General features: G+C 39.0%; 1 pseudogene across 1 annotated transcript in view; it reads right to left on the bottom strand.

Annotated features, from left to right (window-relative positions):
- LOC148163625 (elongation factor 1-alpha 1 pseudogene) overlaps positions 1-24896 on the bottom strand; it is a 33156-nt pseudogene that overhangs the window by 2591 nt on the left and 5669 nt on the right. The window lies entirely within an intron of this gene.

Below are 24896 nucleotides of genomic sequence, written 5' to 3'. Positions count from 1 at the left end.
GAATAGATACATAATTTAAAAAGAGAAATGGCAACTTTCATAGGAGAGTGAAGGATCCGTGGATTAAGACCCTATTCTATTTTATCTATAAAATGGGAACCCCTGGAGCCTGCAGTATCAGGTTGGCTATGAGCCTGACTATCAGTAAATGCAGAAACTCTTATCTAGGTGAGAAGATACCAGAAACCAGGTATGTTATTGGGGAATGCAGGACAGGAACTAGAGAGGGGCCTTTTTGTCCATCTTTAGAACTTGCCACAAAAGTTTGCAGCAATGGGAGCCTCAAAGGCAGAGGAACAACAGAGATTTAAGAAGGAATTTATGGAGTCACACCTTCAGTGGTGGATTGAGTGGATTTAGAGCTGTCAACCCACTGGTTCCTGTGACAGAATGCCTGGAAACATTCAGATGGCGACTCGGCAGTAAAGAATGTTGTCAGGAATCATATGTCAGATTTCTAAACACACCCTGATGGAAGGAGGAAAGACCTCTGCATATGTGTGAAACCAGAAGGACTTGTGCCACAGGCACAGGGCAGACGGGGAGCTACTGGAAGCAGTCTGTGAAATCGGGCTCTGGTGGAGCAAGTTACAAGGAAAGCAGAGCACTACTGAGGAAACAGAGAGGCCTCCTGTTTCTTCCTGATTCTGTCAAGGAAGCTAAATTCAAGAGGAGGAGAGGGAAGAAACAGGATCGAGAGTTTTCTGGGACCAAGATTTGGTAGTAGAGTGGTCAGATGTGGGCAATGGAGTGGAAGCAGGCATAACCCAGGATGCTAAATTCTTGACCACAAACTTCTAGAGAGTGAGAATAGGCAGGTCTCACTGCTAAGCAGGAGGGCCCTTGGAGCAAGTCCAAGGCCATGATCAAGACTATGCCCCACTTTTTCTCTAGTGTGGGGCCTTAAGTCATGGTTAGGGTTGTAATGACCAACATGCCTTCGTAGGTCACAGCTGTTAGGAAAAGATTCAAGTTCATGGCTTTGGGGGACTCACTGAGTATGAAATGTACATCTCTGCATTGGCTGCAAAGATGATGGGCTTGTAGATTTTATATATATATAATATCTGTTTATCTATGTATGTAATATCTGTTTATCTATAAAATCTGTTTATCTATATATAATATCTGTTTATCTATATATAATATCTGTTCATCTATATATATAATATCTGTTTATCTATATAATATCTATTTATCTATCTATCTATAAGATACTGTCCTTGTGGTAGAGTCCCTCCTTTAATCATGCAGATATCAAGGAGGGCAAAGGTGATTGAGCCAAAAAAGATCTCTTTGGCACCCTAGTCCTCTCCTCCTCTCTTGCAAAAGTAAAAACATTGACAGACTAGTTGAATAGTGGAGAAATTAGTGATGTCTGCAGGTGGCAGAGTGCTGGGGATCGAGTTGTATGTTTGCCTTGCATCAGGCTCTGGAGTAGTCAGAATAAAGGCTCCCGAAGCTGTTCACCCTAACCCCTGGAATCTGTGAGTATGTCACCTTACATGGGATTTTGCAGCTGTGATTAAGGACTTTGAGATGGGGAGTTTATCCTGGATCATCTGGGTGGGTCCAAAGTAATTGCAAGGTCCTTATAAGAGGGAAGCCTGAGGGTCAGAGTCAGAGAGAGAGAGATGCTACAGCACTGGCTTTGAAGATGGAGGAATGCGCCACAAGCCAAGGAATGAAATGACCTCCAGAAGCTGGAAATGACAAGGAAAGTCATTCTCCCCTAGAACCTCCAGAAGGAATGCAGCCCTGCCATTTCATTTCAGACTTCTGACCTCCACCACTGAGATAATAAATCTGTGTTGTTTTTAGCCATCCAGTCTGTGGTGATTTATTCCAGTGGCCATAGGGAACTCATACAGACTTCTACTCAGCCCTGCAAGAGGAAGTGTTCTTAACTATGGAGCCTCAGCCCAGGCCTACTGAATCCAAAACTCTAGGGAAACTGTAGTTTTAAAACCTCTCCAGACAATTTTGATACCTAGCCAGGGATGAGAACTGCATCTGTAGAGGTTCTTTTCTTCCTCACCTGCCATTACTGGGGACTCAGGCCTCAGGGAATGTGTTTGGGGAGGGATTTATGCTGAACCAGGAACACAACCCTTTTGTGAAGCAGAGAACATAATTTCAAGATACAGTAGGGGAACAAAAATTCTTTTTCCTATACTCTCTTTGGTTCTCTTGTTGGGGCCCTATAAACTGGGCTGACAAAACACAAGTCAACACAAGAAAACCAAACAGAAGTTCATTAGCATGTGCACCACCCTTACCCCTGGAACACTCAGAGATGAGTAACTCAAAGGGGTGGTTAGAACTTGGGCTCATGCAGCATCTCAGCAAGGGAACACTAAAGTGTTAGAGAAGCAACAAGACAAAGGAAAAGAACCTTGAGTCTCTGGGGATCCCAACTGTGGGAAGGCACATTATGGAAAACTAATAGTAAATAAAAGCTTGTTAGTAAAGGTTGTTATATACACTTCTCTGGTGCTGTCTCCAGGCTGATTAAGGTCTAAAGTTGTCTCTAGTGATTGATTTTGGTCCTTACTAGTAGAGAGGGGAGGAGGATACCTTTGTAAATGTATGTCCTGCTTTTAGGCAAATAGGGGGCAGATAGCTTTTCTTGTTTTTTTTCTTTTATTTATTTATTTTTTACTGTTATGTTAATCACCATACATTACACCATCAGTTTTTGATGTAGTGTTCCATGATTCATTGTTTGTGCATAACACCTAGTGCTCCACGCAGAACGTGCCCTCTTTAATACCCATCACCAGGCTAACCCATCCCCCCACCCCCCTCCCCTCTAGAACCCTCAGTTTGTTTTTCAGAGTCCATCGTCTCTCATGGTTCGTCTCCCCCTCTGACTTACTCCCCTTCATTCTTAGATAGCTTTTCTTGTATCTTCTTCTTCTCAAGTGCCTTCAGCTCAAAATAATCATTATGCGAAAGAGGCATATTTTGGGGTGGCATATTCTGACACCCTATAATACCTAATACCTTAACTATTTCCCATAATCCAGTATGATTCATCCATTTAAAAAAAAGATTTTATTTATTTGTCAATGAAAGAGTGAGAGAGAGCACAAGTGGGGGGGCAGCAGGCAGAGGGAGAAGCAGGCTCCCCGCTGAGCAAGGAGCCCTATGCAGGACTTGATCTCAGGACCCTGGGATCATGACCTGAGCCGAAGGCAGACACTTAACTGACTGAGTTACCCAGGTGTCCCAATTCATCTATTTTTTTGAACAATAAGAAGGCACAATAAAAATAATTAAAATCTAAATTTTAACAATTTCAAATTCACCTTTTGTCTCAGATGCTATGAATTTTGGGGGGAGCTTAAGATTTAATTTATTTTTAGGAGAAAAAAATGTTACTGCTTGAAAGGAAAAGCTATAATATGTGAATAATAGGTATTAGAAAAAAACAAAAATTCCAAGCAGATGTCTCCATTTTTCCCTCACACACCTTCCTCTGGGCACAGCACAGGTGAGAATACTCAGTGAGGTGCCACCAGGATTTCAATGTCTATCACAGTTATTTGTCCTTCTGCAAGGGATGAGCACAGATGTAATTCCAAAGAAAAATTCAAGGGTTTTCCTGATGAATTGTCACAAAAGGTAAGTGCATTTCTTTCTATAGTTGTTGTGCCTAGATTAGTGCCCAACTAAGAAGAGAATGCTTAATGGACTATCTGATTAAAGAAAAAATTTCATTAAAATAATCACTAGTTTTATGCCAATTCATAGATACAATGTAATGTTACCAATTTGTTTTTAAAAAGAGCTCCAGAAGAATATAAGCCAATTACTTAAGTAAAAGCCCTATATTGCACCACAGAATAAAGAACATTGGACTTGATTAATCACAACATCCGTTGTATGAATTAATCTACCATGAAGAATTAATGGGAATGCCCTTCAAGAAGAACACCAAGGAGAGAAGAGATGAATAACCTGATTTACAAAAACAGGTGGTGGGCAGGGTTTGACCTACGGGCTCATTTTGCCAATCCCCATCCTAGAACTAAGAATGTGGTTTAATTTTAAAACAATTCAGAGAAGTCAAAGGAATAATAAGTCAGGATATGTGAAAATTATATGAAATTCAAATTTCCGTGTCCATAAACAAGGTTTATTGGAGCTTGGTCACACCTGTTCATCTGTGTGTTGCCCATGGCTGCTTTTGCTGGACAATGGCAGCATTGAGTAGTCGTGACAGAGACTGCATGGTCCACAGAGCCTGGAGCATCTATTATCTGGTTCTGGCTGACTATGTGAGTTAAAACTCAGCTCCCTACTTAGTAGTCGTGTCACCTTGGACAAGTCCCTCTAAGCCTTAATTCCTTATCTGTAAACATGCAGGTCAACACTAGGGTCCAAGTGGGGAGCATTCAGTAAGAGGTAAAGCTCTCCCGGGGACTTTCACGTAGATGAATCCTTATTGGATCACTTCCCCTAGTCATGTTAAAATGGAGATATCTCAGGATCCTTGGAGCTTAAAATCAAGTGTCCTCTGAGCTGATTTCTTTTGGGAACTTAGGAAGCCTAAGAATGAAAAAACAAGAATAAGCCATGGGAAAAATGGGAAAAATAGAGTTTGGAATTGGAAGTTTTGATCCTCAGAATCCTCATTTGTCAAATGAGATGTAAAACATTATACAAATATATAGTGTTGCCAGAGTAATGTATTTGGAGCATACTTATACTAAAAAATTATTTGTTTTTTTATTGGAAATCTAAATTTTACTGGGTACACTGTATTTTTATTTGCTAAATCTGTCAATCCTATATACAAACCTTAGTAATTTTTAAAAATTACTAAATATAATCTTTACTAAGAAATATATTCTATCAGTCTATCATTTCCCCCCAAACCTTCCTATGAAAAAATTACTCTGCTTCGTGTTATAAAAGGGGGCCAAGAATGTGTAATTTTAGAACCTACTAAAATTTGCAAACTGACAGCTAGAGGGAGCCAAACTGATAAAGAAACAGAAATGACACCCTATATCCTGGGCTGATTCGTCTTCCTGCACAGATTCAAAAGGAGCCCTATGTGAGGATTAATCACTTTTGGGAAAAGTATATATTTTTTATTTTCTTGAACTAACATAATTAACACATTCAGTGTCTAAAAAAGGTAAACAACAAATGGGTTTCAACAAAAGGAAACCTTTCCCATTTGCCCCCCGGGGTGGAGTGGGGGTGCAGCGGGGAGTAGCACACAGACTTACATGAAATAGATGAATTCCAAAGTCTAAGACTGATTACGTAATGCATTTAACCTAACGTTATAAACAAGAATCTAATCTGAGAGACGGTTTTAGTGAGCCTGAAACAGCGCAGGAAATCTCCCAAATCTCTCCTCTCAGCCCAGGAGATGTCATCCTCCCCAGTGGTTCTCTCATTAGAGGGGATATCTTAGCACACATTTGTCTTGCTGTTGCTCCCCAGATCTAAAAGAGGAAGGATTTTTCTATTTTCCCTTTCCTTTTCAAGGGATTCCCTTACACTCTGGTTTAAAGTAAAGTTGTTCTACTTTTAAATTTTTCAAATGATCATCCATTGTTCAAAATTATGTGCTTATAATAATCTATGAGCCAGCCAGATTTGCCTCTTGAAACATAAAGAGAGAGTATTTGGAATTTAGAAAGTCCATTCTCTTTGAAAACCTGTTTTGTAAGTGTGATCTTCAAAATTCTCAAATGCAAAGACAAGACTGCAAGAAATATGTAATATTGTCTCTTTGCCTTTCTTCCATAAGAACGATAATCTGACCTAAGGCAAATGGATGCTGCCAACAGAAGAGAGGGAGGTCATATACCTGGAGGCACAAGGAGAAAAATACATCATGTATTTTAAAGGTAATATCCATTACAGTGATTATTCAGCTCCAAAGTCAACCCAGCTTTATCAAGTATTTCTTACACCTGATGTTTACCCAGTGGTTATTCAGATACAAGCAAACAAATAGTTCCCAAGTTCTTGCACATATAATCTCAAGTAAGATGTACAAATGTCCCTATTATTTGGAGGTCATTCAACCCTCCACAAACATTGGAACAAACAAATGGAAAATATTTCTCCATGCCTGAAGTAAAAGTATAGAAGATTAACTAGGAATCTAAATGGAAAAATAATTTTTCTTTTTTTAAAGATTTTATTTATTTATTTGACAGAGAGAGAGAGAGAGAGAGAGAGATCATAAGTGGGTTGGGGGGGCAGAGGGAGAGGGAGAAGCAGGCTCCCGGCAGCGCAGGGAGCCTGATGCGGAGCTCGATTCCAGGACCCTGGGATCATGACCTGAGCTGAAGGCAGATGCTTAACCGACTGAGACACCCAGGCACCCTGGAAAAATAATTTTTCTAAAAGAATTTTTCAAATGATCATTCATTGTTAAAAATGATGTCACTGAAATAATGAAAGAACTCTTGATTGGGGGCAGGGGCATGGTGATCATGCCATCTGCTGGATGACTGGTTAATGTCAGACAACGCCCTGTGAGCGCTGGGAACCAGGTGATGGGCAGGACAGCCATCTTGCTAGTAACCCAGGAGCTGGAACAATGATATCTTGGGAGTTATTAACTGTTTTAAAAGATTGACTAGCAATTTGCAAGTATATAGTAAACATCTGTGGAAATAAAGACCAACAAAATGAGAAAAGCAAAAGCTATTTATTGTGAGCTTGCTATAGTAAGGGAGACAGCCGCAGTCCCTTATGTTTTGGCGGGGACTCAAAGGCAGGCAGAGGATTGGGCAAGCTTTATAAAGTGCACAGAGGGGAGGCTTCAGGAATGCCCTGTTGGAGGCTGTTCGCAGGGGGAGGCTGTAGGAAGGCTAACTAGAAGCAGGGCATCCTAGGTGACTGGTTAGGGTGCCTATTTGGCTTTCTCTGGTTGGTCATAAATCGGAAGCAGGGACAAAACTTAGGGAAGCTGTCAGTCATTAATCAAGTTCTGGCCATTTTAGGCTGATTGTTATAGAAGTTATTGTTTAGCTTCCTACATTGTCGGAGATAGCAATCTTGTTCCCTGTAAGTCTGATTTATGGTAGGCTGGCTTCCTGGGTTGTTTATTGTGGATAAGAGATTGGTTTCCTAGGCAGGTTGCTGCAGGTTGTGGGTCAAAGTTTTATTTTCATACATGGTCTGGCCGTTGCCCATTTGTATATTCAGTCTCTCATATCCCATTCTTTAATCTATATAACGGAAGGAAAAACTAATCAAACACACCCAAAAGGTGTTGGTGATAGGTCAATTTTAACATTTTAATCATCATGCTCTTTTAGAATTAAGATATTTAAACTTCAGATATATTCTTCATTCAAATAGGTCAAGGTGCAGATCCTATAGAGAAATCATTAATGTTCTGAAACCAATGTCTTAAAATCATGCACTTTATTAGGTAGACTGCAAAGGTATATATACTATTATATACTATATAATAGAATCTAAGCTCCATAAAGGACAAAACTTTGTTTTGTTCTGCACTTTTTCCCTGGCACAAAGAGCAGGGTCTGATACATAGTAGGCACAAAAGAAATATTTATTGAATGAATTAATGCATGTTTCTAACTTTTCATAAATTTTATTTAATTGTGGTAAAATACACATAACATAAAATTTACCCTTTTAACCATTTTCTAGTAGACGGTTGAATAGTGTTGAGTATGTTCACATTGCTGTGCAACCAATCTCTAGAACTCTTTTTATCTTGCAAAACTAAAACTCTGATCCATTAAACAACTCCCTGTTTTCCCTTCTCCCAACTCCCCAACCTGTCTTTACAGTGTTTGTCTTTTGTGACTGGCTTATTTCACTTAGCATGGTGTCCTCAAGGTTCATCCATGCTGTGCATGGGACAGGATTTCCTTCCTTTTGTTAACCTCTTTCTCACCCCACCCTCCCAGTAGGAAAGATATAATCTGAAAATAATGAACTCATAACAGTGTCCTTGTTTCTCTTACTTCATTCATTTTCAGCATTTGGAAAGGGGTTCTCACCATAAGCCTCATTTTTCTCATCTGTAAAATGGAATAATAATATATACACATGCACATGCACACTGATCTAGCCCTCATGCTTGATGCAAAGCAGGAAGTGAGAGGCTACCAGTCCTCTCCCCTGATCCTCCTCTTGAGCTGTTTTTTTCCTCATTCCATCTCCCCCTACTCAATTCCTTTCTCTCCTTTTTTGACCTTCTTGGGACCTAAAAGAGGGAGGGAACAGAAAAGAGCCACTACGTAGGATTTCAAAGGACTTTACTAGGGGGCAGAGTAGAGAGATGCGTGAGGGGTGGGTCTTGAAATGCACAGGTCAAGGCCTAGGTGGGAATGATCACTGTGCCCAGGACAATGTAGGACTCTGGCGGGGGTGGGGGGGAGGTGGGAATCCTTATAATAATATTCTATCATATGGATATACTACATTTTGTTTATCCATTCATTTGTGGGGTTTTTTGTTTGTTTTAAAGATTTTATTTATTTATTTGAGAGAGAGAGTGTGCACATGGGCAAGGGGGAGGGGCAGAGGGAGAGGGAGAAGCAGGTTTCCTACTGAGCAAGGAGCCCGATGTGAGACTTGGTCCGAGGACCCTGGGATCATGACCCGAGCCCAAGGCAGATGTTTAATCGACTGAGCCACCCAGGCATCCTATCCATTCATTTGTCAATGGCCCCTTGGGTTGCTTCCAACTTTTGGCTATCCTGAAGAGTTCTGTTATGAATGTGAGTGTACAAATATCTCTTTGAGAGCCTGCTTTCAATTCCTTTGGGTAGATATTAAGAAGTGGAATTGCTGAATTATATGGTAATTCTACTTCTATTGAGGGGGAGTGCAATAGTATTTTCTATAGCAACTGTACTATTTTACATTCCTACCAATGGTGCACAGGCAGGTTTCTTTTTTTTTTTAAAGGTTTTATTTATTTATTTGAGAGAGAGAGAGAATGAGAGAGAGAAAGCACATGAGAGGGGGGAAGGTCAGAGGGAGAAGCAGACTCCCTGCTGAGCAGGGAGCCCGATGCGGGACTCGATCCAGGGACTCCAGGATCATGACCTGAGCCGAAGGCAGTCGCTTAACCAACTGAGCCACCCAGGCGCCCCACAGGCGGGTTTCTAACTCAAGTTTGGTTACCTGGTTTGTTGCCATGGAGCAGATTAGAAGCAGTGAATTAGAAGGAGTCAGCAAGTAAAATAATAACATGAAGTATCATCTGGCGATCTAATATTGAGTGATGAAAACTTCTAAGAAACAAAATTGGTACTGGATTATTACAATATTCAATAATGGATACTCTTAACGATGCTCTGGAGCTGGAATTGAAAAGCAAGTTATGTTTGATTTCCATTATATAAGGAGGCAGGCATCTACATATATTTTAGAAATATATCCATTGATAATCTAATTATGTAGGTATTGAAGAGTTTAATTTTATTATTATTTCAAAAACTAAGAGTTCCATCAAAAATAGCAAAATTTTTTTAAAAGACTTTATTTATTCATTTGACAGAGAGAGAGCACAAGCAGGGGGAGCAGCAGAAGGAGAGGGAGAAGTAGGCTCCCTGCTGAGCAGAGAGCCCAACACGGGGCTCGATCCCAGGACCCTTGGATCATGACCTGAGCCGAAGGCAGACACTTAACCAACTAAGCCATCCAGGCGCCCCTTTTTTGTTGTTGTTTTTTTTAAAGATTGAAAAAATGGTGAAATATTTTGAAAGATTGGTCTTTAATGAGGTAATTTTCATTTATCCAGAAATTTCACTTACATGGAATGGAGCCCTTCCCTATAATGCCATATTAGTGGGATGTTCTATTTCCATATATAACAGTCATACAGATGCCTTTTCAAATATAAATCGTGACATACTAAGTACAAATAGTAGACTAAAACAACATTTTCAGTTAATGGTGTCTGTGTGATTGCAAAATGTTTATTGATTAAGGAAAGAGGGAATCCATTTAGCTGGGAACAATCTTGGGGAGTTGAATAGTAAGATATATAGGACACTTGAGGGCTGATGTTAGACTTTTCAGGCTACTATAGGATTCCTCAGGTTGTATCCTTTCTCTTCTCATCTCATCTTTCTCCAACCCAAGTTTACAAACCAAACCATTGAAGAATGACAAGTCTAGCAATGAATTACCATTTTGGGTGCATATATTGAACTGCCTCCTGTAAGGAATGCCAGGAATCTGAAGAAAGCTAGGAGGTAACATATGCCCTGAGGGGGGTCATGACATAGTTATGACACATAAGGGGCATTATTACAGTGTTGTGAGGGGCTGCACAGGGGAGGAATGGGTAAGAGTCAGGGAGAGATGTGCGCTCCCTCCCATGCTGGAGCCACTGCCACCTCCCCATTCACAGCTGGCTGACTGACAGGCTTGTCCAGAGGCAGCGAGGCAGAGGCCATGGCGGTGAGCACTGTGCATGGAGAAACGTGAGAGGATCCGGGCCACAGGTCGTTAGGAAGGATAGGTGATCTGGGAGTCAAGCGTAATGTTCGTCAGAAAGGTTGGTGGGGGTTCACCAACAGAGACTGAAGCCAGGGAGATAAGCAAGGTTAAGGAACTCAAAGGGATCTGAATAGAAGGTATTGAAACTGAGAATAAACAAGTAATTAATAGTTAAAATATCAGGATTCGCTCAAGTATGTGTGGGGAATATCACAAACAATGAGGCTGTAATTTCATCTCTTGAGTTGGGAAAAAGCTGCTATCACTTTGTTTGCTACACAACATGGTTCCTTTGTAAAGGAGGGTGCATTGTTATTCCAGGTTCACGGGTGAGGAAACTGGGCAGTGAACCCAAGCCCCTTCAGTCATATCAACATCAGAAGCTGAGCTAGGACTGGAATTCACTGCCCTGGAGCTTTTTGCTACCAGGTGAGCCCTGATCCTGTAATTTTCCAGTGCTAAAAAATCTCTTCTTTCCTAGGAAAAGCTTTTGTTTCTGATAAAGGTATTATGTTTTAATGGGCAGTGGGTTGTGGGGACAGGTAACTTGTACAAACATATCCAGTAAAAGTCCTCAGCAATGTTGGCTTAGGAAGTGGCCTGAATTTACGTGACTTGGTTGTTTAAAGTCTTGTTTAGAGACACTAGGTTTTTGATGCCTTACACTGAGACTTCTACTCAGTAATACAGTTTCTATATTAACCAGTAAGTATGTGCTGGACTAATGATTTTTATCTAAAATGACGGTATTCATCTGTCTTTTTAGGCAATAAAGCAAGGGCTTTTTCATGTATGCTTGACCTTCAGTGGAGATTGCAGAAAATCACAAATGTAAGACTATTGAGATTGTTGTTGTTTAAAAGCTTTTTAAAAAATAACTAGATTGATAGAAAATGAGTCTTGGTCACATTTTATTTTTTACCTGAAAGTTCCTTTATTTGGTAGTTGAATCTTAAAACCTGAGTTACTTCTAGTTAGTTACAAACAAAATAGTTCAAGGCACCTGCTGTATTCTAGAATGTTCCACAAACAAGTGTAGTTTAGGATTTGTAATAATAATTAATAAGATACCATGGTGGAATGGACTAATTTCTTCTCCCTACCTCACCTTTTACGGTAGGGAGTTCTTGTAGAAAAAATGACCTGGGAGCTTTACAGAGGATCCTCTGGGTTCTAAAGTGAAGGGCAGAATGAAGCCATGAAGATCAGAAACCTAAAAGGCATGTTTCTCAAAATATGGCAGTCCATTTGTCATCAATCAGAGAATATTCCTGGGCCTCATTCTTGTACTACTTGAGTGAAAATTTGAGGGAGAAAAGTTTGCTATTGTGCACATTAAACAAGCTCATCAGGTGGTTTTGTGCATGTTACTTTTGAGAACCACTGCATTTGAAGAGGTAAGACCAGATTCTTGTTAAGGTCAATTCTGCCTAACACAGGTCTTCCAGATATTCTTATCATTTCCATGATCTCTTGATGAGAAATGTTTCACCTAACTTTTTTAACACTCCTGAAGAAACAGATTTATGTGTATTTGTAGCATTCCTTTTCAATAAATGAAAATACATCTGGGAGGATTAGAGGGGTTCTCACCCATGTTCACATCTCACACCTGACAGACAGTTGCTCTGGCATCGGGGAAGTTTGAGTTAAGACAGTGTTTCTCAAGCTCAAGTATTTAACGGGCTCCTTTTAAGGAAAAAAAATGTGAACCTCAGAATTGTGACTTAAGTTTATTTTTTATACTACTACATATATGAACAAATATAATATTAGATATTAACTAGTTATGAGGCTAAATCTTACTGATGTCTGAAGCCAAAGCAAGATGTACAAATGAAACACAAACAAAACTATAAAACTAACAAAAATTCAAATTGGCAACATTGATGCAAGACAGCTGCTGTTGTTTGCTGGAACTAAATTGTTCGTGTTAAGTTTATAGCAGAAAGATGTAGCTTCGGGTCCAATTCTATTTTTGATTAAAGTAACATGACTACAGACAAGGCTTTGTTTGCTAAATCTGAAGAATTACACTTCGTATTTAACCAAACTTTCTAGCAAGTGATCCTAATGAGGTTTTCCTCCATCTTTCACACACCCACAGTCCTCTAGATCAGGGGCTTCTCTTTTTTCTGTAAAAGGCTAGATAGTAAATCCTTTAGGCTTTATAAGCTAAGAGGCAAAATGGAGGTAGATACTTACAGAATAAGAAAATGTCTTGTCACACAAACAGGTACTGCTGAATTGTGATATCAATCATAAGCATGTGATTTTAAGAACATTAACTACTTGAGCCATTTATAGAATTCTATTACGTTCTTTCCTTGATATGTGCCTTTTAGCATGTTATTGTAGATTAATTGGCTCAATAGACAGTTAAGTGGAAGCTCCTCAATTGTACAATGAATGGATTTTGAAATATGGGGCTTTTCCTTTGCATGTGGAGTGAGGTCCAAAAAATACTGCTGGAACTGTAGGTTGAGCTTGGAAAATATATTCTCTGCAAATTTGTGTGGGATAGAGATTTCACTTCTTGTTTTAATTTTTGACAACATAGGAAGTAAATACAGCAGTTTGATGTGACTTGTGAGTCAAACAACATTAGCTGTCATCAGAATGACTTGACTGCAGTGGAAGTTTTCTACAGAAGCACAGCTTTGCCTTATGGTTTTAGGCTCAATTCGTTAAGAAGCATCAAGCCTGCAGCAAAAGCTAATTTCCAAAGTCATTCAGAGTTAAATCACAGTGACTGAAGAAAGTCCTCATTCAGAGAAATTTCAATCTTGACCCTAGGCTGAAAATAATCTCAATAAAATTTCATCACCTCTCAACCGTCACACTGCTGTGTGGTAGGGCAAGTAGAGATTTGCTTTCACTTATGACAAAATTTATAGAACTGAAGATTATTAAGTCTGTGAGAGTAGAAGTTAACTGTCGACACTACCAATTCAAAAACACGTGTTATCAAATATGTTCCTCAGAAGTAACTGCTGATAAATAGTACAATGAACACAATGAGGTCTTTAAACACCTTGCATTTTCAAAAACTGCAAAATCATTCAACTAAGCCCTTTTCTTTTCCACATACATTTTTATCACCATCTGTAGTAGCACATCTTAGCAGATTCCACCTCAGGTTGTACTGGATTAGTATTTTCTCGCTGTTTTTGAAAATATTCTCAGTTATAATTGTTTCATGGAGACCATTCATAGAGCTGGAGCTCAGTGACTTCAGATCTGGCACTGACTCCTTGAATAAACAACAACAACTGAACAGTATGTGGGCTTATCAAAAGCCAAGGAAGACCACTTGAAATCATTTGGCTTCTTTTTAAATTGACTATTGATGTTGCTTCCAATGTCCTCAACTCTTTGAGTAACTTTTTGCCCAAAAGTTAATCGTTTTAAACCAGTTTATTTTCTCTGGACATATTTCTTTGACTTGGAATCAAATATGACTTAATTAACACCATTGGTATATGACTTGCTTTAGCCAACAAATGAGCTATTTGGAAACTTTGGTTGCAGCTTCATTTCAAAAAATTTTGTGAAAAAATTCTACTATAATGAAGTATTCTTTCTTATACTTCCTGCTTTCTGTGACGTGCTTTCCTGTGAGTTGGGAAAATTGTTATCAACAGAGGCTGTATTTTTAGCACAGCTATAACACCACTTTATAATAGATACAGTTCCTTGTCATCCAATTTGATGACAAAATAATCCACACTGCATTATGTCTTACAAGTGTAATATTTGAAGTTTACTTTTCTCTCCATTTTTTGTCTTGATATGATGGGCATGCCCTGGTCATAAAAAATTATAAAAGCCTGTGTTATGGCAATATGCACGGCACTCAAAATGCTGTTGAATTAAAGCTGTGTCACTGTGTTTTGAGGTGGGCTGAGCAGTTTGCAAAGCAATACAGTACCACCTACCGTTCTGTCACAATGACTCAGCTGTCACTGAAGTACAAAATGTGTAGACAGATGAGTATGGCCATGTTTCAAGAAAGCTTTATTTACAGACACTGAGAAGAATTTCATGATGTTCACATCACAAGATACTATTCTTCTGATTTCTTTTCCGGTCATTTAGGAATGTAAAAACCACTCTTAGCCTGAGGACCACACAAAAACTGGCAACAGGTGGGATTTGGCCCACAAACTATAGTTTACCCACCACTGCCCTAGATTTAAACACAGGCCTTTTAAAAAATTATGAGCTTAACTTCTGTCATCCCTCCCAGAGTGGAGTTGTATTTTCAGCCTAAATCCTTAAAAGTAGAAAAAAATGTGGTCTCCTAGACATTTCAAGCACAACCAACCAGCATAGTTTTTGAAAAGGAGACCCTGAGATATCACATCACTATGGAAATTCACTTGCTTTTCTCACCCCTAGGACAGTCTTCCACTAATGTCTCAGAAAGAAACCAAAGCCAGCAAGGTCAGAGAAAGCACAATTTCTATGTCAGAACCGAGAATTTGATCCAGTTTGTCCTTTGTCTATTTCCATTTCCAATGCATTTTCTGTGCTTTTCTGGGCCCTTCTCCCCCCAAAGCACTTCTCACCCTCTAGCAGTATCATGTTACCTGATCATTCTTATCACAACCAAAGCAACTGATGAACTAATTCCTGCTAACTCTTCTCAGAATCCATTTAAGACAAGACTCCAAGAGGGAAGAGAATCTTGAATCATGGGTTTCATTTTGGGTCAAAGCACAGAGCAAATCTGACATGTAGGAGTCTACCTCCGGCAACACTGACCATGCTCCTGCCATAGCCCCATTCCAGGGTGGATTGAAACCATGCCATCATTCTCACTGGCCCCTCCCCTCTTGGAATTGTAGTAGTGTGTCAAGTCTAGGACCCAGATCAGGGACTAGGTTGAGAAAGCATCCAGTTGGTAAACCCTAAGATAAAAGTTTTTCCTAAGATGAAGGTTCTTAACATCAGCCATGCATGAGGACCACCTACAAAACTTTAGAAAAATGTGCCTGAGCCCCACCTGAGCTTGATCAGATGGTTTTCCATGGTTTAGAATCACTGCCCAGTCTCATCTCCAGGCAGGGCCTGTCACCAGGGCATAATTTCCTTCTACCACACCCAAATCCTGCTAAGGCTAACTGAAGGAATCTCTTTCAGGATCCCTGAATTACCTTAGAATCTAACAGTTACATTTAAAAATTTGGGGGATTCCTGCAAGGCTTGGTGTGTTAAATAATGAATAGCATGAACATCACACCAAGCATATATTACAAAAAAGCATTTTTACTTTCTTAAAGTGGATGTTGAGAGAAGATTTATGTCTCTAATTTTAAGAATGCTGATGATATGTCTGGGAACTGTCCACAATAAAAATCTTAGCAATTAAAGGATTAGATATATATTGAGAATATTAGTAGACTGCAGATATGTGGTAATGATGATGATAATGTGAGGAAATAATTTGGAGCATATTATGTACTAACCTATTTGTTTTCTTGACAAAGGGGGAAAAGTTAGATAAAGGGAGAAGAAAGTTGGAGATTAGGGTTTCTACAATACTTTTGGTTGGAGATCTCTGGGTTTTTTCTATTGTCACTTATTAAACTTAGGTTTGCGGTTTTTGTATTTAAATTATTTATTTCTGGGTGCCTGGGTGGCTCAGTCGGTTAATCATCTGCCTTTGGCTTAGGTCACGATCCCAGGGTCCTCGGATCGAGTCCTGCATCAGGCTCCCTGTTCAGTGCAGAGCCTGCTTCCCCCTCTGCCTGCCACTCCTCCTGCTTGTGCTCTCTCTCCCTTTCTTTCTCTGTCAAATAAATAATTAAAATCTTAAAAAAATAAAAATAAAATAAATTATTTATTTCTTTGGAGGCATTTTGCCTGTAGTGACTCCCATGTATACTGGATTTTTACCTTGCACAGCCAGAGTTGGGAACCAATGGAATAGAGCATTAAAAAGACAATGCCAGGGCACCTGGGTGGCTCAGTTGGTTAAGCGACTGCCTTCGGCTCAGGTCATGATCCTGGAGTCCCAGGATCGAGTCCCGCATCGGGCTCCCTGCTCAGTGGGGAGGCTGCTTCTCCCTCTGACCCTCTCCCCTCTCATGGTCTCTCTCACTTTCTCTCTCTCTCAAATAAATAAATAAAATCTTAAAAAAAAAAAAAGGCAATGCCAAAGGATTCAAGGTATTTCTTCCACACCTGGCTTTAAATGAGGATTTCAGGATGTACAAAGACATCATGTCACTAAGATAAAAGTTTTTCCTAAGATAAAGGTTCTAAACACCGGCCATCCATGAGGACCACCTACAAAACTTTAGAAAAATGTGCCTGAGCCCCACCTGAGCTTGATCAGATGGTGGGGCCAAGGGTTGCCTTAAGTTACCTAATTTTCCTTAGTGGTTTAAGGAGAAAGCGGGGCTTTTCAGGGTATGGGGCTCTAAAGTATACAGCTTCTAAGGATCAAGAGCATAGAATAAGGCTTGATAGAGGTGGATATGCAGCTCAGTAGCATGTCATTGGCATGCTCACTTCTTCCCTTCACTGTGAGTGACATACTTGCAAGCCACCTGCAGGAAAGGCTATGAGCCACAAGGCAGCCCTACTCTTCACATTCTACAAGTGTAATTATTTTCTTTTTAATCTAAATGACATAAGCCATCCTTGGGTAGTATAGAGAAGAAAAGATGACAGAAGAGGATTTACATTACCTTCAGATAACTTCTTAAGTGAGAAATTTGGCTTGCTTCTTTTGATTACTCTGTGGAAGGACTCTATGTATTAAGTTGATTTAACACTCTCATGCATGGACACAAGCACACATATTTCTTGTTATATTTGTAACCCGTATAGAGAGAATCCTCTTGTGTAGAACTAACAATATTTCTCAGTGACAGCTAACAAATAGGACAGAATGGAACAAGACCCCTAATAGATATTCAGTCACAGAGATACTCCCTACAGCTGGTGGTGGGTGGGAAATCATTGGCAGCAGGATAAATCTTATTTGGGATTCTTGTTTTCAGCTTGTGGTTTAGCAGTATTTTTTGATTTGATTTGAATGGAATTTATTCTACTTGCTAAGGCTTACTTTGAAAGATGACATACTGTAACAAGAGCATATAAAACAGCCCTTTCCAGAAGAGGCTCATTCCAGCCTCACACTAGGACTTTTGTGTCAGCCATTGGAAAGCTATTCCTCATGTGGGTTCTACTTACATATTCAAAGTCTCCTCGTTTGGTTAGTTCTATAACTGCCAAATGAGGAATGGACTAGACAGCCCACTGTGGAAGGCAGCTATCGTCTTGTGCATAGCAGAGAGCATTCACTTCTGTTGGGATAAACATCCCATGGTTCAGTTTCTCCAGGCAGTGGAGGATGGGAGTGAATTTGGTCTGAGTTTAGTGGGAAGCCATGGGAGAGGCTCCTTTGCAGATGCAGGTGTGAAAGGAAGATAATGGGACTCCTGCCTCATTAGTGAGAGAAAAAGATGCCAAGTATTGATTCCCAAAATTAAGACCAAAAGAACTAATGAAAAAAAGCCAATTCAGGCATAACTGTGGCCTTCCGTCTACCTTGTAAGTTCCTGGTTGAGTTGAACAATGTCAGGTAAGTAGCTGGGTGGCAGAATAAAGTCATTGACTTACAAAGTTGAGAATGTGATAGGCTAGCACATAGCTGAAAAGGTACTGTCCTTCTAAGTGTTTAAAATCTAGATCATATGGACAACAAAGTTCTGATGTAAAAGAAAGTATCTGAGCCTCAGTGCAAAGTGAGCTCTAAAAATTTTCAAATGTAATTAAAACAATACATATTCAAAGTACAGAAAATCTAAGATAAAAAATCTTGAAAAAAGTCACAAGAAAAGTATACCTTACTCAAAAAGAAATGAAGATGAGCATTATATGACCTCTCCTTAGAAACCATGCAAGCAAGAAGAAAGTGGAATAAGATATTTAAAGTGTAGAGGGGAAAAATAATCACCAATCAGGAATTCTGTACCCTGTGAAAATATCCTTCAAAAGTGAAAGAGAAATAAAGATTTCTCAGGTGAACAAAAATTGAAGAAATTTGTTGCCAGGAGACCTGAATTGCTAGAAATGTTAAAAGAAGTTTTTCAGAGAGAAAGGAATAGGTTGGAATCTTAGATCTGTATAAAGGAGCATTGGAGAATGATTAAATTAAGGTAAAATAAAAATTTATTTTTCTTCTTTCTTTAAAAAAATTTAAGTAATCTCTGCCCCCAATGTAGGCTTGAACTCACAACCCCAAGATCAAGAGTCCCACATTCTTTCTACTAAGCCAGCCAGGCACCCCTAAAAATTTATTTTTCTTATTCTTAATTGATCTAACAGTTAACAGTTAGTTTAAAATAAAATAATAAGAGCAACAGTATATAAATATATATATGTACATATACTTATGTATGCTTGTGTATAGATGAAATGAATGATAGTAGTAACATGAGCAATGAGAAGGAAGTTAGGAATCCTTTGTTATTATTAGGTATTTGCTCTACCTGTGAGTTGGTATAGTGTTATTTGAAGGTAAATTTGGATTTGTTGTAAATATGTATTGCAAAGTCTATGGTAATCACTTTAAAAAGTTTATGGTAATCACTTTATTTTTTTTAAAGATTTTATTTATTTATTTGAGAGAGAGAGAGAAAGAGAGCATGAGAGGGGGGAGGGTCAGAGGGAGAAGCAGACTCCCTGGGGAGCAGGGAGCCCAATGCGGGACTCGATCCCGGGACTCCAGGATCATGACCTGAGCCGAAGGCAGTCGCTTAACCAACTGAGCCACCCAGGTGCCCCGGTAATCACTTTAAAAAGTTTAAAAAGTATAATTGACTGCATCAAAATAAAAAACTTTTACAAAGCAAAGGAAACCACCAACAAAATGAAAAGGCAACCTACTGAATGGGAGATAATATTTGCAAATGATCTATCTGATAAGGGGTTAATATATTCACATATAATATGAAGAACTTAGACAACTCAGCACACACACACACACACACACACACACACACACACACACACACTAATCCAATTAAAAATAGGCAGAGGACCCGAATAGACATTTTTCCAAAGAAGACATACAGATAGCCAACAGATACATGAAAAGATGCCAACATCACTAATCATCGGGGAAATGCAAATCAAAACCACAATGAGCTATCACCTCACAGTAGTCACAATGTCTAGCATCAAAAAGACAAGAAATAACAAGTATTGGCTAGTATGTGGAGTAAAGGGAACCCGCCTGTAGTGTTAATGGGAATGCAAATTGGTGCAATCACTGTGGAAAACAGTATGGAAGTTCCTCAAGAAAATTAAAAAGAGAAATGCCGTGCAATCTAGCAATTCCACTACTGGGTATTAACCCAGAGAAAATGAAAACACTAATTTGAAAAGATATATGCATCCCTAGGTTCATTGCAGCATTCTTTTTTTTTTTTTAAGATTTTATTTATTTATTTGACAGAGAGAGACACAGCGAGAGAGGGAACACAAGCAGGGGGAGTGGGAGAGGGAGAAGCAGGCTCCCCACTGAGCAGGGAGCCCGAAGCGGGGCTCGATCCCAGGACCCTGGGATCATGATCTGAGCCGAAGGCAGACACTTAACGACTGAGCCACCCAGGTGCCCCATCATTGCAGCATTCTTTATAATAGTCAAAATATGGAAGCAACTTAAGTGTCTATTGATAGATGAATGGATAAAGAAGATATGGAGTGTGTGTGTGTACATATATGTATGTATATATAATGCAATATTACTCAGTCATAAAAAGAATGACATCTTACATTTTTTACATCATGGATGGACTTAAATGGTATTATGCTAAATGAAATAAGTTGGACAGAGAAAGATAAATACCATATGATTTTACTTATATGGTGAATCCAAAAACACAAAGCAAACAAACAGAACAGAAACAGACCCATAAATATAAAGTTTGTTTTTTATATTTATGGAGAGGCAAGTAGGGGGATGAGCAAAATGGGTGAAGGGGAGTGGGAGTTACAGGCTTCCAGTTATGGAATGAAGAAGTCATGGGGATGAAAGGTACAGCATAGGGAATATAGTCAGTGGTATTGTAAATAGCCTTGTATGGTGACAGATGGCAAGCGTAGCATAAGGTATAGAGTTGTGAAATCACTATGTTTCACACCTGAAACTAATGTAACATTGTCAATTAAACTTCAGTTTAAAAAAAGAAGTATAATTGATATGTTAAGAAGAGAAAATGGAATCATATAAAGTGTTCGAATTAAAACCACAGAAGGTTGGGATGCTTGGGTGGCTCAGTCAGTTAAGTGTCTGCCTTTGGCTCAGGTCATGATGGGATCGAGCCCCGCATCTGGCTCCCTGCTCAGCGGAGAGCCTGCTTCTCCCTCACCCTCTGCCTGCCACTCCCCCTGCTTGTGCTCTCTCTCTCTCTGACAAATAAATAAATAAAATCTTTTTAAAAAAAAAACACAAAAGGCAGAAAAAGTGTCAGAAACAGAAATAAGAGCAAAGAACAACAAACAGGAAAGAGTAGCAAATATGGTAGATATTAATATAACTATATCAATAATCACTTTAAACATCAATGGTTTAAATAGACCAATTAAGAGACTATCAGAATGGATCAAAAGCAAGAAATGAGAAGTGGACAGATCCAGCTGACAGAAAATCAATAAGGACATAGTTGAACTCAACAACACCATCACTTAACTGGATATAACTGACATCTATAGACTCCTTCATTCAATAACAGCAGATTGTACATTCTTCTCAAGATCATATGAAACATTCATCAAGATAGACTACATTCCAGGGGCACCTGGGTGGCTCAGTCGTTAAGCGTCTGCCTTCGGCTCAGGTCATGGTCCCAGGGTCCTGGGATCGAGCCCCGCATCGGGCTCCCTGCTCGGCGGGAAGCCTGCTTCTCCCTCTCCCACTCCCCCTGCTTGTGTTCCCTCTCTCGCTGTGTCTCTCTCTGCCAAATAAATAAATAAAATCTTAAAAAAAAAGATAGACTACATTCTGGGCTATAAACCACACCTTAACAGGTTTAAAAGAATAGAAATCATGCAATGTCTTCTCTCAGACCACAATGGAATTAAATTAGAAATCCATAACAGAAAGATAGCTGGAAAGTCCCAAAAATACTTTGCAATTAAACCACACATTTCTAAGCACATGCCATTAGAGAATTGCAAATTAAAACAATGAGGTATCACTACACACCTGTTAGAATGTCTAAAACCCAAAGGCTAACACCACCAAATGCTGGTGAAGATGTAGAGCAACAGGTGCAGCCACTTTGGAAGACAGTTTGGTAAAACTAAACATACTCTTACCGTAAGCCCTTTGGTATTTACTCAAAGGAATTGAAAACTTGTTCACATGAAAACCTACATGCAGATATTTATAGCACCTTTATTTATAACTGCCAAGAGTTGGAAGCCACCAAGATGTCCTTCAGTAGGTAAATTGACAAACTGTGGTACATCCAGACCACGAGTATTATTTGGCGCTAAAAAAGAAATGAGCTATCAAACCGTGAAAAAACATGAAGGAAACTTAAGTGAAAGAATCCAATTTGAATCCATTTTGAATCCAATTTGAAGACCTTCTGGAAAAGGCAAAAAAATAAACACATCAGTAGTTGCCAGAGGTTGGGTGGGGAGGAAGGAAGAATAGCCAGAGCACAGAGGATTTTAGGGCAGTGAAACCATTCTGTATGATACTACAATAGTGGATTCATGTAATTATATGTTTGTCAAAACCCACAGAGTGTAGAACACCTAGAATGAACCCTAATATAACCTATAGATTGGGGTAATGATGCGTTAATGTAGGTTCACTAATTGTAGCAATGTACCACTGTGTTGCAGGATGTTGATGGGGGGGGAGGTTGTGTGTGTATGGGGGTAGAGAATATCTGAGAGTTGTGTACTTGCTGCTCAGTTTTGCTGCAAAACAAATATTGCTCTAAAAAATAAAGTATTAATTAAAAAAAATGTTTATAGGGGTACCTGGCTGGCTCAGTAGTTAAGCGTCTGCCTTCGGCTCAGGTCATAATCCCAGGTCCTGGGATTGAGCCCCGCACCAGGCTCCCTGCTCCGCGGGAAGGCCACTTCTCCCTCTCCCACTCCCCCTGCTTGTGTTCCCTGTCTCGCTATGTCTCTCTCTGTCAAATAAATTTAAAAAATGTTTATATACTATTAAATGAACAGATCTTAAGTGTACGATTCAATCTGTTTTGATTAATGTACATACCCATGTAGTCTCTAAGCCAAATCACAATATATAGAACATTTCCATCACTCCAGAAGGTTTTCCTGTACCCATTCCCTTAGGCAGTTATTCTGATTTCTATCAGAATATATTGGTTTAACTTAGTCTTGAAGTTCTTTTGAAAGGAATCATACAGTATGTACCCTTTCTCTCTGCCTTCTTTCACTTAACATAAGATTTTTTGAGATTCGTCCATAGTTTTGAAAGTATCTATAGTTCATTTTTTATTGCTGAATAATATTGCATTACGTGAATATATCACAATTTGTCTATTTATACTTCTTTTGATGGAAATTTGGGTTGTGTCAAGTTTCTGCTTTCTATAGGATGCAATTATGACATTCTTGGATAAGACTTTGTGTAGACACATAATTTCATTTCCCTCATGTCATGGGGTAGTTCCATAAAAGCCACCAAACTGTTTTCCAAAGTGGTTTCCATCTTATACTTCAACCAGAAACGTATGAGATTTCCAGTTGTTCCATATTCTCACTGACATTGGTGCTGTCAGCGTTTTTAGTTTTAGCAACTGAAGTGGGTGTAAAATGGTATCTCAGTGTGGCTTCACTTTGCATTTTCCTGATGACTTGCTTATTGCTCAATCATATATCTCCCTTTGTGAAATATCTATACTTTTTCTGACCATTTAAATAAATTTTTGGTTGTTTGCCTTTTTGTTACTGATTTGTAGAAGTTATTTATATTTACTCTTCCTCTCTCTCTTTCTCTCACTATCTCAGAGAGAGATTTTAATATAATTGTGAGGATTGGCAAGTCCAAAGCTTGTGGGGCAGGTTAGCAAGCTGTAAACTCAAGCAGGATTTCTTTTTTTTTTTTTAGGATTTTTATTTATTTGAGAGAGAGAGAGAGAGAGAGCGCACAAGCAAGGGGGAGGGGCAGAGGGAGAGAGAGAAGCAGACTCCCTGCTGAGTAGGGAGCCCAATGAGGGACTCAATCCCAGGACCCTGGGATCATGACCTAAGCCAAAGGTAGACAACCGCCTGAGCTACCCAGGCGCCCTCAAGCAGGATTTCTATATCCAGTGTTGAAGCAGAGTTTGTTCTTTTCCTACAATCTTCAATTTTTGCTCTTAAATTCTTCAACTGATTAGATAAGGCCCACCAACATCCTTAAGAGAAATCTGTTTTACTTAAAGTCAACTGGTTGTAAACATTAATCATATCTACAAAATAACTTCACAGCAACATTATAGACTAGCATCTGACCAAACAACTGGGCACCATAACCTACCCAAGCCAGCACATAAACATCACAGAGCCTTTATCAAGTCATTTGACCATATATGTGTGGATCTATTTCTGGACTGTATTCTCTTTCATTGATTTATTTTTCTGTTATTTTGCTTAACTACACTATCTTGATTATTGTAGCTTCATAGTAAATCTTGCAACAAGATAGCATAAACCTTCAACTTTGTTCTTTTTTCAAGATTTTTGGCTACTTTAGAGCTTTTGCTTTTCCACAGAAATTTTAGAATCAAATTTTAATTACAAAAAGCCTACTGGGATTTTGGTTTGCATTGGGTTGAGTCTGCTGAGACAATTGTAGTTCTTCTCCTTTATCCTGTTAATATGGAGAATTACACTGATTTTCAAATGTTAAGCCAATCTTGCATTCCTGTGATAAACCCTACTTAGTCATGATATGTTATCCATTTCACCTCAATTAATAATTATTTATAAGGGTTATTGCCTCTATCTCGGTATGGTCTATAATTTTCTTGTCACATCTTACAAGTTTTTCTGGGGACTTATCTCTGTTCTGACAGAATTTGTATAATTGTCATTATTTTTTCCTTAACTATTTAATAGAATTCACCAAGACTGTTGGCCTAGAATTTTCTTTAGGGGAAAATTATTGATTACCAAATTCCATTTACTTAGTAGATATACAAATGCTCAGGTTGTCTTCTTTTTGGTAAATTGTGTTTTTCAAATAATTGGCCTGCTTCATCTAAATTGTTGAATTTATATTTTTCCCTATTATTCATGATCAGTCTCACTAGAGGTTTATCAGCTTGTTCAAACTTGTCAAGGAATCAACTTTTAGACTTGTTATTTTTCCGTATTTGGTTGTTTTCCATTTCATTGATTTCTGATTTTTATTTCCTTCCTTTTATTTACCTGGG

This window comes from Eumetopias jubatus, unplaced genomic scaffold (genome assembly GCF_037043125.1).
Source record: "Eumetopias jubatus isolate StellerSeaLion01/CBP00866 unplaced genomic scaffold, mEumJub1_p1.0 scaffold_8, whole genome shotgun sequence".
Taxonomy (NCBI): Eukaryota; Metazoa; Chordata; class Mammalia; order Carnivora; family Otariidae; genus Eumetopias; species Eumetopias jubatus.
This window is presented reverse-complemented; position numbering and strand designations above follow the sequence as displayed.